The 16,524-nt window shown below is 34.0% G+C and overlaps 1 long non-coding RNA gene across 1 annotated transcript; it reads right to left on the reverse strand.

The window, feature by feature from the left end:
* LOC110263074 lies at positions 103-3,902 on the reverse strand. Its single transcript, XR_002348076.1, has 5 exons — positions 2,460-3,902; positions 1,524-1,934; positions 1,326-1,451; positions 1,010-1,077; positions 103-405 (listed from the first exon to the last, which is right to left on the reverse strand). It is a non-coding gene; the product is annotated as an uncharacterized LOC110263074 (long non-coding RNA).

Consider the following 16,524-nt stretch of genomic DNA (forward strand, 5'->3'; position numbering starts at 1 on the left):
TATTGTGGCGGTTTTAAACGGCCGCAATATTCAAGTATTAGAATTTCTGCCCTTTTTAACGGCGATTACAAACTGCCGCTAATTTTAATACAAATTAAAAAAAAATATTAAATTTTCCTTTTAAAATTCGCTGATTTTAGTAATAATAATAATAGAGACAATATAAAACACCGTACTAAAAACCAATGGGTATAGGTTTTAATAATAATAATAATAATAATAATAATCACAATGGCAATAATAATAATATGAACTATAAAAATAATAAGTATAATAATAGCCCCTCTTCAATTGCATTGATCCTTTTTTGCTTGTCTTAAAAATCTGGAAGTGGTGTAGTAGCATTTTGATAATGTCATCAATTTGCTGACCACTAATGTACTTCTGATTTGCTAAATTCTGAACCTGAAAATGTTCATTTAAACAATATATTGATAAAATATTTTAATATTAACCGCAGTGCTAAGCTTATCACAAATAATCAAATATTTCAATATCTTCACACATGTTCTCACTGTTAATGTCAAGAGTCTTCGATATCTTAAAGCTTCCCGTTCAGCTTCTATTCTACATGAGTAGGAGTCATTTTGGTAGTTTTAGCATTGTGGTTTGCCCACTCCCCTAGTCTGACTTACGATTAAGAGACTTTCTAGTCAAACATTATAAGGATATTATTTTTCTTAAGGACGCAATTTATAAGCTAAATTCCTTAGGTGTTTGAATTGCTTTCTTTAATAATAATATAACTAGTTTACTAATTTTTAACCGCCTCATCCTTTATTTTCTCAAAAAGTAGAAAAAATTGTGTTTATTGGAGAACAACACCACATGTATCTAAAGAACATCACATTGGTCTTTTTATTAAACAATAATTTAAGCATCATATAATTTTTCTTATCAACTGATATTTCTAACAGACTGACCCACATTGTCATCACGGAGATTAATTTGAAACTTAAGAAATATTGTTTGATTCATAGCAACAACCAAGAGTTCAAGTCATATTTACCCATTAACATGAAGGAGTCTTGCTGTTGTCCTGTGAACATGCTCTATAAGATCTAGAACAGCATCCACCTAAGGAAATCCTTAGAAATCGTTATCATATATATTGAGCAATTTCATATTAAGTGTTAAAGGATGAATAAACTAGAGTTAAACAGGTAGATAAAATAAAAATCCTAACGATCCAATCCAAGCATGCTTTTCCACTAGAAGTAGAGACCTCAATAAATATGCTAAGTGTATCTGAAAATTAAAGGCTGATACAAAAGTGTTTTAATTTAGTCTAATCTCTCAGACCTTATGGATGATATTCCACATACCAGATGCACATAGAAGTCCTCAAGTACAGTTGTATTACTCTGCAAAAGCATTGATCAGAGACGAGATCTGAATCTATTCAGTGTCTGAGCAACAAGAGGCAGAGCGTCAACAGCTACACACCTTTTCTGCAAAATAATAATCTAGTTGAGGAACTAGATTATTTATATGATACAAAAATGATGAACTCAAATGCATACCTTTCACTTCTGGCTATATTAGCTTCCTCATTCAAGCTCCTTGCATTCTCTTTAGCTTCTTCTAATCTCTCCTTCAATTTTGACAAGGAATCCAAGGAGTGGTTATTTCGGACAACTACAGCTTCAAGTTCAGTTTCAAGTTCAGCTTCTATTCTAGCAAGGTCATGCTTAAGGGATCGGTTTCAGTTTCAGCTTTAATAGCACGATCATTAAGTGCTCTTACATCATCTTGAGCAGAAGATATGCTTATCTCCAGAGTATATATTTTCTCTAAGCACTGCTGGTACTAAAACATATTAGCTTCTCTTTCAGCCTGCAATACAACAAGGGCTTCCTTTAAGGTCTGGACTTCGGCTTCAGCTTTGCTCGCGCGTTCATCAAGGTACTGAAACAAATTTGTTGCTTGTAACCCTGCATGTAAGGCAATGTAGCTATTTTACGCCAAGGATGAAAAATTCATAGTCTTTGGCACATTATTTATCTATTATTTATTTAAAAAGACAAGACAAAAGCCACAATTCAACAAAAAACAACATATTAATACAACCATAGAAAGGAACACCCCTTTATATTCCACAAGGGAGGAACAAAATGATGTAACTCTAAACCAAAATAGAAAATCATGAAAAGTATAAGTTACACCAGAGACAAAATCATCATGCTTACAATAATATATATAAACTTGATAAACATTATTTAATATCTGAAATTTTCAAAGAAGATTAAAAGTGCGATGCAATTTCTCAATGTGCTCCCTCTTTGCAAATAAAGAAGTGTTAACACTGTCACTCCTAGACTGTACAGACATGATCTGGATTTTTTAAGGAAAAAAGAAAGAAATATGTGATTACTTAATTGCTAATAAACTTTCAAGCCTCCTATTCTTCTTTTTATTTTTGCTAATGATCAATAATATTAATTTAATGCTACACTTACTTTTTCAAGAAGGTAGTCCATATTCCCCTTCATCTCCAAAATATTACTTTTCATCCTGCTCGAATAAAGCATGCATATAAAACACTATAGGATCATATAAGTTATCATAATGGTGCATATAAAACCATATTTCCATCATTTGCTTTGCTTTATCATCCAATAATGGTGCATCATTGTCGCCATCGCTCTCCATCATTCTTAATTTAAATTTTTCTCTTGAAGAATTTCAACGCTTCTTGCTCCAATCAATGACATCAATCCTTCTTACTAACTTGATGACTCTCTTCTTGTTTAATCTATTTCCCTTCTGCATTGTAGTAATTCCTAGACCTTGTCCACCTCCTAGAGAATGGATCATACCCTACCTCACCCAATTTCAAATTCACCTGCAAATTCCTATGCTCAGACAAGTTCTTGAAATTATCAAATTTGTTCTTTCTGTTCATCTCAACTAATCTTTTAGCCCTACTGTCATTATCCCTGGCTTCGCGTGCCGTGTCCAATTCCAGGAGCTTGGCGCAGATCCTCTCCACCTCGGCCTCATCGTTCTTTCTCTTTGCTACCTCCATTAGCCTCTTCAGCTTGTCCTTCTCAACCGCGACATTAAGCGGCCGAGTAGGCGCGGCTTTCTTCTCCTCTAGCATCTGCTTCACAGTGGGTGCAAAGTAGACATAGTTAATCGTTCTTCTAATGGCCTCTCTCTTGTCCAAAACACTCGCCTTACTCGGCATTTGGCTACAACTTCTCTCAATTTCCTTAACCCATTGCCTGAACTCTTTCTCCAACGGCGAAGAATCCGAAACCACAGCCATTTGGAACCTCTTGGCAGAGCTTTCACTTCCCCAAACACAAACCAGGTACTTGTGAGTGATTCTGTTCTCAACCTTGTAGTGCCCATTTGGATCGGCACCATCAATACTCTGAACCATGCAGAGTCTGTAAACAGCTCCACTCTCTGATTTTCCAATCCCAATTCTAACAAAGCACCCAACAATTAACTCTTTAAAGAATGGTTCATTCAACCACTTCACAAGCCTCGATCTCCTAATGGTGATTTCCTTGATTTCTTCAAACGTTGGCATGTTTGATTCTTTCAACATGTTCTTGTCATCGTCATCGTCACTATCAGCCAACCCTTCAGAGGAATCTCTATCACTGTCACTGCTCTGCCTATCATCACTCTGGCTTCGGAGACATCAATGACACCACTTACTCACTTTTACAATGACATCAATCCGATAAATTAACCTGCAATCTGCCCAATCATAAAAGCAGATGAAATCATTTATGTTATCCAATTATATCCTTATAGATTAAGTTGTTCAATAGCTCAATTTTAATTTCTAACATTACATAATAAAATCAAGCTTTCTGCAGAGAAGCACAACAAAACTGCCGGTAGACTTCAGGAAACATGTGAAAAATACTGCATAATAAATCAGGATAAACATGCCAATCATTCATTTTCAAAATCCCATAAAGAAAGGGTTGTATGATGGGAATTGAGAAAGAGCAGAAACCTTTTAAAATAAGAGGAAACAGAGCAATAAAATGGAACATCACGTGAGGAAGAAGAATATTCACTCACTTGTGGGTAGAGATCATAAGTGCCCAACTCCTTAACAACCAAGGGTAACCCTTTTCCATCAGCAACCTAAGAAGCATAATATTTGCATGTGTCAGTAAAATCAAATACTTAGGTAGCGTTTGTTTTCGGAGACAGGACACAGAGACATGGACAGCACATCTTTAAAAAGCGTTTGGAAGCAAAGACATCGACACTGAACATATTGTCTCTGGGACAGTTTTTTATACTTTTGTGTCCACTCTTCTACGAAGGACAATGATGGACACGGGATTTAGAAGAGGGACACAGACTGTTTTTATGAATTTTTTTCTTTTTTGTCCATGGTACTATTTTTTATTATTCCACTGTTACCCCTTCTTATTTTTCTTATTTTGCGTCGTTCTCAGAAAGTACTTTTTTTTTCCATACTCTTTTTCTATCTCTACATTCTCCTTCTTTCTCTTTTTTTTTTTCTCAGGTACTCTCACATTTTTATAGAAATTTTTATTGGACTGGATAAATTATATAATTTTTTATTAAAATTTTTGACTGCTTCAAATATTTTTTTCAAATTTCCACTGTCTGTACTCCTACGTACTCTCATTTTTTATTAAATTAGTTTATACTAGAAAATTTGGAATCACATGGCTATTTTAGTCATTTTATATAATATTTTAGTCTTGTCCATGTGTATCCAAACATAATACTAGACATTACATTAGTGTCCTATCCATCGTATCCAAATACGATACACAAAATATAATTTTTAATGCCTCCGTCCTATTGTCTTTGTCTCAGTGTCCTGTTCTGTCGTGTCTCTAAAAACAAACGCTACCTTGTAGATTGTTGCATTGTACAGAAATACGAGTGAAAATTGATCCCATACCTTCACATCAAGAAAATGTTTTAATTTGGAATTCAAAACATCATTATTAACCTTACTTGTTTCTAACTAAAAGAGTGTATTAATATGCTAGTGTCGTCGTCCACATGCACAAAGCTAAGTTTATAATGATGTTTTGAAATCCAAATTAAAACATTTTCTTTTAATACAAATATATTTTTTAAAATAGGACATCTTTTAATTATATTAAATACAAAAATATCAAATAGTTTCAACCTTAATTTTTTTGTAGAATAATCTCTAATAATAATAATAATTATTATTATTATTAGAGATTATTCTACAAAAAATTTAAGGTTGAAACTATTTGATATTTTTGTATTTAATAGTTATTATATATATTTAAAATGCATACATAAGAAGGGAAGTTCTATGGTGGCATAGAAAGTAGTGGCTAAGAATGGCCAAGAGTTGACTAGCCTATCAAAAAAAGACAAGTGATGATACAATGAATTGAAGGTGAATCTACAACAGTCTAGCTTTCTGCAAGTCTACCATGCTCCATATGCTTCCAAATTTTCGAACCCTTACCGTAAGGGTTACAAGAAAAGATAATTTACCACTAGACTAAGATATTTCTTATTACTTTATATACAAATTATAATATATATATATATATAACAATATTTTATTTTACTTATAATTGTTTAAAATAATATAATTTTAATTTTTCTTTTTATAAATTAGAATTCGAATTTTTTATTTAAATAAAATTTTTATGCTTTTAAAAGTGCATCTTCTAAAACATATTTCTCCACTATATAATCTCCTGATTAGTTGTGTATTTTAACACACAAAAAAAGAGAATGACTAACTTTGGATCGAAAAGGATGATCATCCAAGAGCCCTTCCAATATTATATTGTGTTTCGTGGAAGAGTCCTAATTTAAAAATGATTTTTTATTTATTAGAATTAAATTATAAATTTTTTTTAAATAGATTATTTTTTTTCACAAAAGATAGCTAATTTTAATAAATGGAAAAGAAGTTTTGTTTCACAAATTTATAATCATTTATATTGGACCAGTATTAGGAAAAGAAAAAATAGAAACTATAATAATTTATTAAAGTTTGTTCACTTACTTGCAAGGTCCAAACATAAAAAATATTTTTTGGGCAACGTAATTACAAGTCTACCTTGCATTACAAGAGCACAAAGAACAAAATTTAAAGACTCAAAGAACTCAAGAACATGAAAAGTACCAAACTTAAAATTTTTAGAAAACCAAAATTTTTTTTTCGAAAATAAAAAAAATCCACATCAGCTTAATGGACATCAGAACTGAACCGGTGTAAGATTATTGGATCATTGGTTCAATCAGTGAGTCACTGGTCGAACCGAAACAATTATATAAAATTTAATTATTTTTTATTATAAGTACTTTTAAATAGGCGTGGTAAGACTATCAACCTCCCAAGACACCCCTTTCCACAAGTCAGCCACCATGAAATCTGATTCAGAAATGTGTACATAAGGAACAAGGTTGCAAAGCTTACCAAAAGGAGTCCACTCATCGTACCAAACTGATTTGTGGACATCTCCAATATTCCAATGAAGCCCTTCCTTGAGATGCTCATAGGCACTAACAATGTTCTTCCAGGTAGCCGATGAAGAATTTCTACTGTTTCCGTTCATACCAGATTGATTCCTGAGATATTTATGCTTCAGAACCTGCACCCATATCTTCTCACTATTATTTAGACAATCCCATACCAACTTTCCCAGAAGCGCCATGTTAGCACAGGAAGTATCCCTAATACCCAATCCTCCTGCCTTTTTAGGAGTTATGGCGACCTCCCACATGACCAGAGGCAGCCCTTTTCCAGTCGCTTGGCCTTTCCACAAGAATTGTCTCATCAAGGAATCAATTTTATTACATGCATACTTCGGGAGAAGAGAAATTTGCATTTCATAAACTGGGATAGAGGCCATAACCGATTTAACAAGACAAAGCCTCCCTGCCTTATTCAGTAGGCGTCCTTTCCAACTGGAGAGCTTTCTCGAAATTTTTTCAATAATCTCCTGAGCCGTCTTCCTGGAAGCTCTGGCATGACCGATGTTAATTCCCAGGTATTTACCCAAATCATTGCAGAACCGGATGTTAGAGACCCCTGAGAGAACCTCTTTTCTCCTCTCCGACACCCTCTTGGAACACTGGGCCTTTGACTTATGAAGATTTACCTTTAAACCTGACGCTCTAGAAAACAAGTCCAAACAATGCATGACCTCTATTACTTGAGCTTTTGATGCCTTACAGAAAAGCAAAAGATCATCTGCAAACATCAAATGAGAGAGTCGTGGTCCATTCCTAGAAACCGCAACTGGGTTCCACACACCTTGGGAAACTCTATGAGAGATAAAGCAGGCAAGCATTTCCATACAGAGTACAAATAGATAAGGAGACATATGATCTCCTTGCCTCAACCCTCTCTTCGGATTGAAATTTTGGAGCCTGTTCCCATTCCACAAAACTGCCAACGAAGAAGAAGTCACACAATTCAATATAAGATTAATAGTAGCCTTTGGAAACCCAAACCGGACCAAAGTAGCTTCCAGAAAACGCCAGTCTACCCTGTCATAAGCTTTTGGAAGATAAAAATTGAAACCAAATATTTTTCTTTTTTATTTTATATAATTAGTGATTGTTAAAAATAATTTCAAACACTTGTTTTATATATAACTATTTACAGAATCATTAGTGATAAAGATATAAAACATATTTTGAACGACTAATATCCAGTAAAATATAATTATATTTAGCTACCATAAATTATTAATTTTAATTTATTGTAGTTATATTTTCTCCAATTTTTTTCTAAAGACTTACGTCTATTTATTGCCTAATTTTTTTTTATAAATAAAGATGAACGCGAATTGAATTTGATCGGATATGGTCAAAAACACAAAAATATTTTTAAATATCAGATATTAGATATATCCATAAAAACACAAAAATATTTTTAAACGCTTATTTTTATTAAAAAAATATCAATAAAATTTATTTTTTTTATTTTTTTAAATATGTTTACTTTTAAAGTAATACAACATCTATAATAATTATTAGTTGAAATAAAACAGAAAATGAATATTTACTTATTTATTTCTTTATTTTTGTGAATATGCGGATCGGATATACGAATACCTACACAAAATCTATAATCCGATCCGATTAGTGTGCGGATCTGATCCGATAGCCTTGCGAATCGGATCCATATCCGCAATTTTCGAATCAAATTCGAATAAATACCACGAATATGCAGATCGGAATCGATCCATGAACACCCCTATTTATAAATTAGGCATATCACTTGCGCGAGCTGTACGGTTGAATTTTAGATTTTGGATTTGGGACTCTAAGCAGTCCAAAAATTACAACATGCTTTGAAAATTCAACGGATATAAATTTATGAGTACTTCTTTATATTTAAATAATTTTATATTTAAATTTATTTAAGTGATTTGAGTTACATTTTTTTCTATTTTTTCTCTTTGTTGTGCTTTTTTTTTTCTTCCTCATCATTTTGGATGTTATTTCTTCTTTTTCATTTCGAATGCTATATCTTCTTCTTTTTATTTTTTTTATTTTTCAATTTCATTATCATCATCACTAATAACACCTCTTTCTCTTTTTCCTCTTCTTATTGGAATTTCGTCTCCTCCTTTTTTTTTATCATTTTCCTCCGTCATCATCATGACAATCATCATCGTTATTATCATTGTCTTCTTTTAATACGTATCTTTGTTATCGTTATCATCGAATTTGAATTTATATTGGATAATTTTTGGTTCATTTGGTATTATACAATAATTCTGTTTTGAGCTAATTTTGGATTCATTCGAGACACAAGTATTTCTGAATTCGAATTTATATAATGGACAATTTTCGATTCATTTGGTATTATACAATGGTTTCATTTTGATAATATTTTCGGTTAATTCGAAACGCAGGTGTTTCTGAATTCGAATTTATATAATGGATTATTTTCGATTCATTTAGTATTATACAATAGTTTTGTTTTGATAATATTTTCGATTTATTCGATCACCGCAGAGAATTAGAATCAATAAAGATATTAGCATAATATTAGTGTTGTTGGTAATGACGATAATAATAATGGAGAAAAGGAAAGAAGAAATTAAAGAAATTCAAATAAAAAAACAAGAGGAGGAGAAGAAAAATGAGGAGAAAAAATAAATGTGGTAGTATGATGGTGGCGACGATAACAATAATAAAAAAATATGAAGAAAAAAGAGAAGGAAAAAAGTAAAAACGGAAGAAGGCAGTATAAACTAAATAATTTGGATAAATTTAAATATAAAATTACTTGACCGTGTAACGAGACCTTTAAAGTTATTTATATATTTTTTAAATTATAAAAGTAGAATAAATGACCATTTGTACCCATGAGAGATGAAAACGCTGACATTTGTACCCATGATAGCTTGAAACTAAACTTATACCCATGATAGATGCCCTCTGTGTGACAAAAGTGCCCTGGCTTGGATCTGAGCTTGGTTCGTGGGAATCCGATCCTAGTTGGCACTTCCACCCCCCAAAGCCATATCTGACGTGGATTTGAACGTTTGTATCACAAAAAGTGTGGAAAAAGGAACGACACTTCCCGCGAGAATTAGTCATGCCCTAGCAGAGATTCATCGTCGCCGTTGGTCCATTCGAAGTCGGAGAAGACGACCAGATTACGCCGAATCGAGTAGCGAGCAGAGCCTTGTACCAGTCCTTTCGTCTTCGACATCGAGGAGGTCACTCCCTTTGAAGAACAGAGGTATGTCATTTGCCACTAATGATTAATTTCATATGTCATTGCCACTAGTTAGACATACATTGTTACCTAATCAAACCCTATGAGTAACTTTTTTCCTTCAGAATTGATAGAGAGTAGTTGGTTGAGGGTTTGTATTAGTATCAGTTACAGAGAATGTTTGTTTATTGCTTTGTTTAATTTTACTTCCAGGGATAGCCACCATCCACATAACTCTGTCCATTCATCATAGAGAAAGGTTTGAGAGAGGGCCATGTGGGAAGGTTAGCTACATTGGTGGAGAAGTGACAGAGATAGAGAGGGTAAACGTTGATACCCTCAATAGTTTTTTCATGTCTGACTTGCTGAAGGACATTGGATATACGTCGATTGCTGAGTTTTACTGGCTAGAACCTGGGAAGGGGCTTGATGATGGGTTGAGGTTGCTAAGGGTTGATATGGATGTAGTTAGAATGTATGAGGCAGCCATGAAGAACGGTAACAAAATTAATGTGTATACAGAGCATCCTGTGGATCAGCCTGTGGTAGTTGAGGAGAAGGAATTGACTCCATCAAAGATGAGAAGAAAGGTCTGTCCTAAAAGGGTACCAACTCCAAAGACGACTCCAAAAAGAAGATTAGCAGTAGTGGAAGATGATGACGATGCTAAGATAGCTGGTAATGTCCAAGTTGAGAAGCAGGCCCAAATAAGTGCTGAGGCCCAGCCCATGGAAGAGGCCCATCAAGGGAACAACCCAGCTGATGTTGTTGCCCAAAATGAGGTCAGTCTGACAGTGCCTAACCAGATACCAAATCCAGCACCTTTAGCAACACATGAAGCAATTAAGATTTTCCAACCTCCTCCAACACCTGTCCAACCGAATGAACCACCATCAACTCAGTCCAAACCTTCCCAGCCACCTCTTGAGGTAGAGCAGCAACCATCCCAAACTCATGGGATATACCCAGTTCCTCCCCCTGAAGACAATATATCTGAAGCTTTCCAGCCTATTGAGCATGACCAGCAACCTTCCCACACTGATGAGACAGACCAAGTCACTCCCTCTCAGGCCAATGTCTCTGAACCTATTGCACCTGAATAGCTCACCTGAACCATCGTATGCAAATACTGCCTCCAGGTGTGCTCAGTATATTATTAGAGCTTTTTATAATTCATGTGCCACATTTTAATTAGTACATATTTTACGTAGGCTGGTCATAACAACCGAAGCTGTAAGAAGAGAAATGAAGCAATGGGTGAAGGGAGTGCTGCACCCCAAGTCCCTGCAAGTGATGAGGATGAGGATATGCTGGCTGAAATGTACTATGAGGAGACATTAGAAGCTGCAAAGGCTGAAGCAGCAGCAAATGAAGTAGGAAACGGTTCCCCAACAACTCAACCTGCACATGTTAGTTCATTGCGTTATTCATTTCCTTAATTACACTTGTTTAATCACTCATACATTTGATTTGGTTGTTATTTGGAATCCAGCAACCGCCCTCGATGCCACCACCAGCAAGCACACAGCCCCAGACTCCAACAACCACTGAAGCAGCCAAGAAACAACCTAAAAGGAGAAGTGTCAAGCGACCCCCCTCCCGACTGCACATACACCACAAGCATCTACACCATCTCCCAAGAATGCATCCACAACCTCTTCCACACACAACTCTCAAACAACTCCAAATTCACTACAAAGTGCTAGTGTAGGGACAACCACATGGTTCATGCAGTTCATGCCAACACCTGGTGTGGCTGCAAGTTCTAGAGGCCGAGGCACAGCTGTTAGAGGCAGAGGTGAAGGAAGAGGTCAAGGCATGAGAGGTGCATCAAGCGGGGCCAAATATGGTGTCTCGAGCGGGAGCAGTAACTCAACACCAATGTCATAGACTGTATTTTGACTGTATTTTGCTATTTTGATGTAATCAACATTGCTGATACACTACTTATAGTTGGGTACTGGTTGGTTTAGTTTACTATTTTGGTGTAAGCAACAGTGCTATTTTGGTTGTTCTGACTGTGTTTTGCTATTTTTGCTGTAATCAATTATGTTTTTTTGTTATGCATTTTCATGGTCAGTCCACCTGTTGATTTAGCTATGCTGGTTTTCAGGTTATGCTTTAAGTTGCAAAATCTATGTATAACTGTTCCTCACTCTGTTATGGAACAAGATTATCATTTTTCGAACATCACCTTCTTCTGATTTTATAATTCATTACCACAACCATTAGGTTTTTATGTCACAGATTCAGCTTAATTATGTTTCTTTAAGTAGAAAACATAGATTCATGTGCATATCCAACTGTCTAGCAATAAAATTTATCAAAAGAAACTTACATGGCAGCAACAGATTCAAAGTGTCTATGTCAAGATAAGGAAATACATTCACTCTCTCATGATTTACAAAGACCCTAACTCCATACAAATTTTATATTTTCATTATGAAATACATCTCACCCATCAAACAAAATGCAACCCCAACGCAATCCATAAAAGTAACACTCTAATTTCCCTAATTTCACCTCTAATTTCATCCCCAAATTTGTCTATCTTTCTCGCCAGGATTGATGGTGCTTGCTGATTTTTCCCAGGTTCAGTGACAGTGAACTCATCATCATGCCTCGCATAAGAAATCTCTGAATGTCTTCTGGCCAAACATCTTGCTATGCCCTCCCATCCTTCTTCGACTTCATCAACCCATACAAAGTATTTGCAGTCTCTTGTCTGACAAAACAAAACAAACGCACCCATTGGTCAACTTAAATTCAAAGAAAACTTTCTCACCTGAACTCCAACAGCGTCTGGCCATTACCGCCCATAGAGGATATCTGATGAATCATCTATTAGGGTTCGTAATGGTGCCAGACTCCATCAATGCAACCTCTCTGCCACAGAAGCATCTGCCGTCCAGCTTCTTCGCCTTCATCTTCTTCGAACTTGAAGAACTACTGCGACTGCCATCATTTGCAGCAGAGTTAAATCTGCGCAAAGACATTGCGGGAGTTACGAGCTAATTCTTTATCACCGTGGGTGCACTTCACACTCAATAAAATTCAACAAGCATCGATTTTCTGGAGCATTGGGGGAGGGGGGAGCTACCTAGGGTTTCGATTTTATGCGTTCAACCTTCCCCCCTCTCATATACCAACGTTCAAATCCATGTCAAATATGGCTTTGGGGGGTGGGAGTATCACTTAGGATCGGATTCCCACGAACCAAGCTCAGATCCAAGTCAGGGCACTTTTGTCACACGGAGGGCATCTATCATAGGTATAAGTTTAGTTTCAAGCTACTATGAGTACAAATGTCAGCGTTTTCATCTCTCATGGGTACAAATGATCATTTATTCTATAAAAGTATGTGAAAGTGTAACCGATAAACATCATGAACAAAAGTAATGCTCTTACAGGTAATAAAATCACAGTGGGCCACATGGTCAATATTGCCAGAAAATCTTTTTGCATTAGGATAAAGTGATAATAGGTATGATTTGTGCCGATTATTTTTGGAACTGAAATTCGAATTAAAATTTAATATTATATTTAATGATTAGATATTTAAATTAAAATTTTAATTTTACGATATAAAATTTTAATTTTTTAATATTTTTAAAAAATAAAAATAAAAACAAAAATTTTAATAATATTTTTTTAATAATTAAAAATACTTTAATAAATATTTTTATTTTATTTTTATATTTATTTTAAATTAAATAAAATATTAAAATATAATTTAATTTTTATCTCTCAATTTTAATTTTTTTTAAATACAGTCTAATAATTTACTCATTTAAACGTTTGAACGTTTAAATATTATATGCAACAACCCATTTAAATATGAACTCAATGATAACACTTCCTTTATATGTGCAATTAAAGAGCTTCAGGCTAATCCAAGTGACTTCCGAGTAAAACACGTTTTGAGAGAAGCCAATTTCAGTGCCGACGTTCTAGCCAAGCATGCCCATAATCTTCCGGCAGGACTCCACCGTTTTGTTTTGCCTCCCCCCTTTCTAGTACCAACAATTGAAGCTGATAAGAGGCAAAGGGTGTTTGCCAGAATAATAAATGCCTAATTAGTGTTTTTTGTTTTGGGCCTCTGCCCCCTTCTCAATAAAAAAACATATGAACTCAAGGCAATTGACACTTCCTCATCACGGTTAAGAAACACTTTCTTTTTCTTAAATAAATTTGTGGTCTATATAAAATGTTCCAATTTTTTAAGCTTTATAAAATTTTATGTTTAATTTTGGTTTCGAAAATAATTCGTCATATCACTAATAGATCAAAACTAAAATATAAATTTTAAATTTTACTAAACCAAAACTAAAAAAAATTATAGAAATAAAAATTTTATTTAATTTTTTCATACAAAGTATTTAAAATTTTAACCAATATATATATATACGGCGGTGTGGATATTGTTCGTTTTAATATTTTGAGTTTCGCAATTTTATTCTCAATAATAAAAATTATGGTAATAAAATCTATTATACCACTTACCAAAATGTATCCAAAAGATATTCATATTTTTATAAGGTATATTTGATTTTCTTTTTTGATGTGGGATTTTACATTATACACATTTAGTAAATAAAATAATGGGTTAATAATTCAAAATTTTAAATCAATATGAGCAAAAACTTAACTAGATACTTCCAGAAGTTATTGCTATGGGAAGTCTAACTATGTCGCATCCATTCCCTTGAAAAGGGTTTGACTAGGTGGCTTAGAACCGAACACAAAATAAGACTTTTAGACTTAAAACAATCTACCAATCCTTGCTTAGTAATTTTGAACCTCTTGACTAAGACGTGAAAGTGGAGAGGTCCGAAAAGGATCAAATATTTCATTTGGCTTATTGTGCATAAAGTCGTTCTTACAAATATTGAGAGAAAAAGAAAACATTTATCAAATTCAGCTATCTGCTCAAGATACATTGAACATAATGAAATTACTCTCTATGTCATTCATGATTGTTCATTTGCAAAATGTGTTTGGTAATTCATGAGGCCCCATGAAGTAACTCGTGACTTCTTTAGATTAGACCTAGGAGATTGGATGATAAACAATTTATCCAATAATCATGATTAGGCAGTTCTATTTGAAGTAACAATCTCTTCTCTTTGGTACCATAATTTTTTTTTTTTGTTTTTTAAGGAAAGAATATTTTCCTAGTTACAACTTCTAAATCGGCTAAAGTTTGTAGTATTGAAATTCTAAATGTTATAAGAAGTAATATTCTTTCCAACAAATTCTTAGGGGAGGAAGCTCGATTGATTCGGTGAATTTTCTCTTCAAATTAAAGGATATTACCAAGTTAAATGTTGATGGTTCCCTCTTATCCCATCCTAATGGTACTACTTGTGGTGGAGTTTTCTGACATCATCATTAAAGATATATGACTGGGTTCTTTTGTAGCTTGGGGAGTTGCTCAATCTTACATACGAAACTTTAGAGAATTGTAAAAGAACTTCAAGTGGTCAGTCCAAACAACTTTCACCACTTGTGATGGAGTCAAATTTTTGAGTGGCTATACATCTTATTAAGAAGGATGTCCTACAATCTATTCATGCAAACCACTTCTAATTGATATTGAAAATCTGGTAAAGAGGTTGCAGATTGTTGATTGGCACCATGCCTTGCGTGAAGCAAATAGTGTTGCTGACGTTCTTGCTAAAAAAGGACAACACCTCCCAGTTGATCTTCATTTGTTCTACCGTCCCCTTTTAAACATTGTGCAAGTTTTGGCATGGGATCACTCTAATACTTTTAGATTGACAGTACACAGTAGACTAGTTTTGTTTTAGTTTAATTACTCTGTTGATCCCTATAGTTTTACTAAATTTATAATTAGGACTCTATAATTTTTTTTTTCAATTGAGTTTTTATACTACTTTTAATTTTGTAATTAGATCTTTTCTAGTGTAAAAAAATCTTAGAATTAACTGAATATTTTTCTACAAATTGAAGCTATCCACAATTACTTGGGTCCTTGACCCCTTCATTCTAGAAAAAAAAAATGTATAATAATAGCGTGATTTTTATAGTTCTTTTTTTCTATTTAAATTTTAAACAAAATAATGATAGACTTATAAATAGTATTTATGGATAAAATTTTAGTAACAATTCATCTGAATAAAATGATTGGCATTTTAAATTATATGAATGTCTTAGACAGAAATAAGTTATATATCTATTTTAAATAATTTTGTAAATTGAATCAAGTCAATTTAATAGTATGTAACTTAGTAAATCGAAAGATGCTAGTTCGATTTGCTAGAGCAAAATCACACATTTAAAGCAAGGAAAAAATTATTGGAAACATTTCAAATACATTGGGAAGTATCGGTGCACCAATTGTTTTAACCGTTGATTTCAATTAATATATATTATATATATTTTTTATAAGTCAGATCAACGGTTAAAACAACTGGTGCACCAGTACTCTCAGTGCACTTGAAATGTTTCCAAAACTATTTAACAAGTCTAAGGTAAATCGTAGGGCCTTCTTCGATTTGTCTTCGTATTTTCTTGCTGGATTGATTATATTGCATCCCATCTACTGATGTCAATGGGGCAGGACGGGGGCGGAGAATGCCTTCCTGCTCCCCATCCCCGCCCTTAGATTTACTCCCCGTCCCCGTTCCCGTCCCCATTTTTCGCCGTGAGGGAATATTGCTCTCCATCCCCATTTCTCACAGGACCCCATTCTCTGCGGGGACCCATTCCCTATTTATCTGATAGTTCTAACTAATTATTAATTTCCATATGAATAGAGGTGTAAGTATCCATTCTATACAAAAACAACAAGATTTATACAAAAAGTATAA

This window comes from Arachis ipaensis, chromosome B01 (assembly GCF_000816755.2).
Source record: "Arachis ipaensis cultivar K30076 chromosome B01, Araip1.1, whole genome shotgun sequence".
Lineage (NCBI taxonomy): Eukaryota > Viridiplantae > Streptophyta > Magnoliopsida > Fabales > Fabaceae > Arachis > Arachis ipaensis.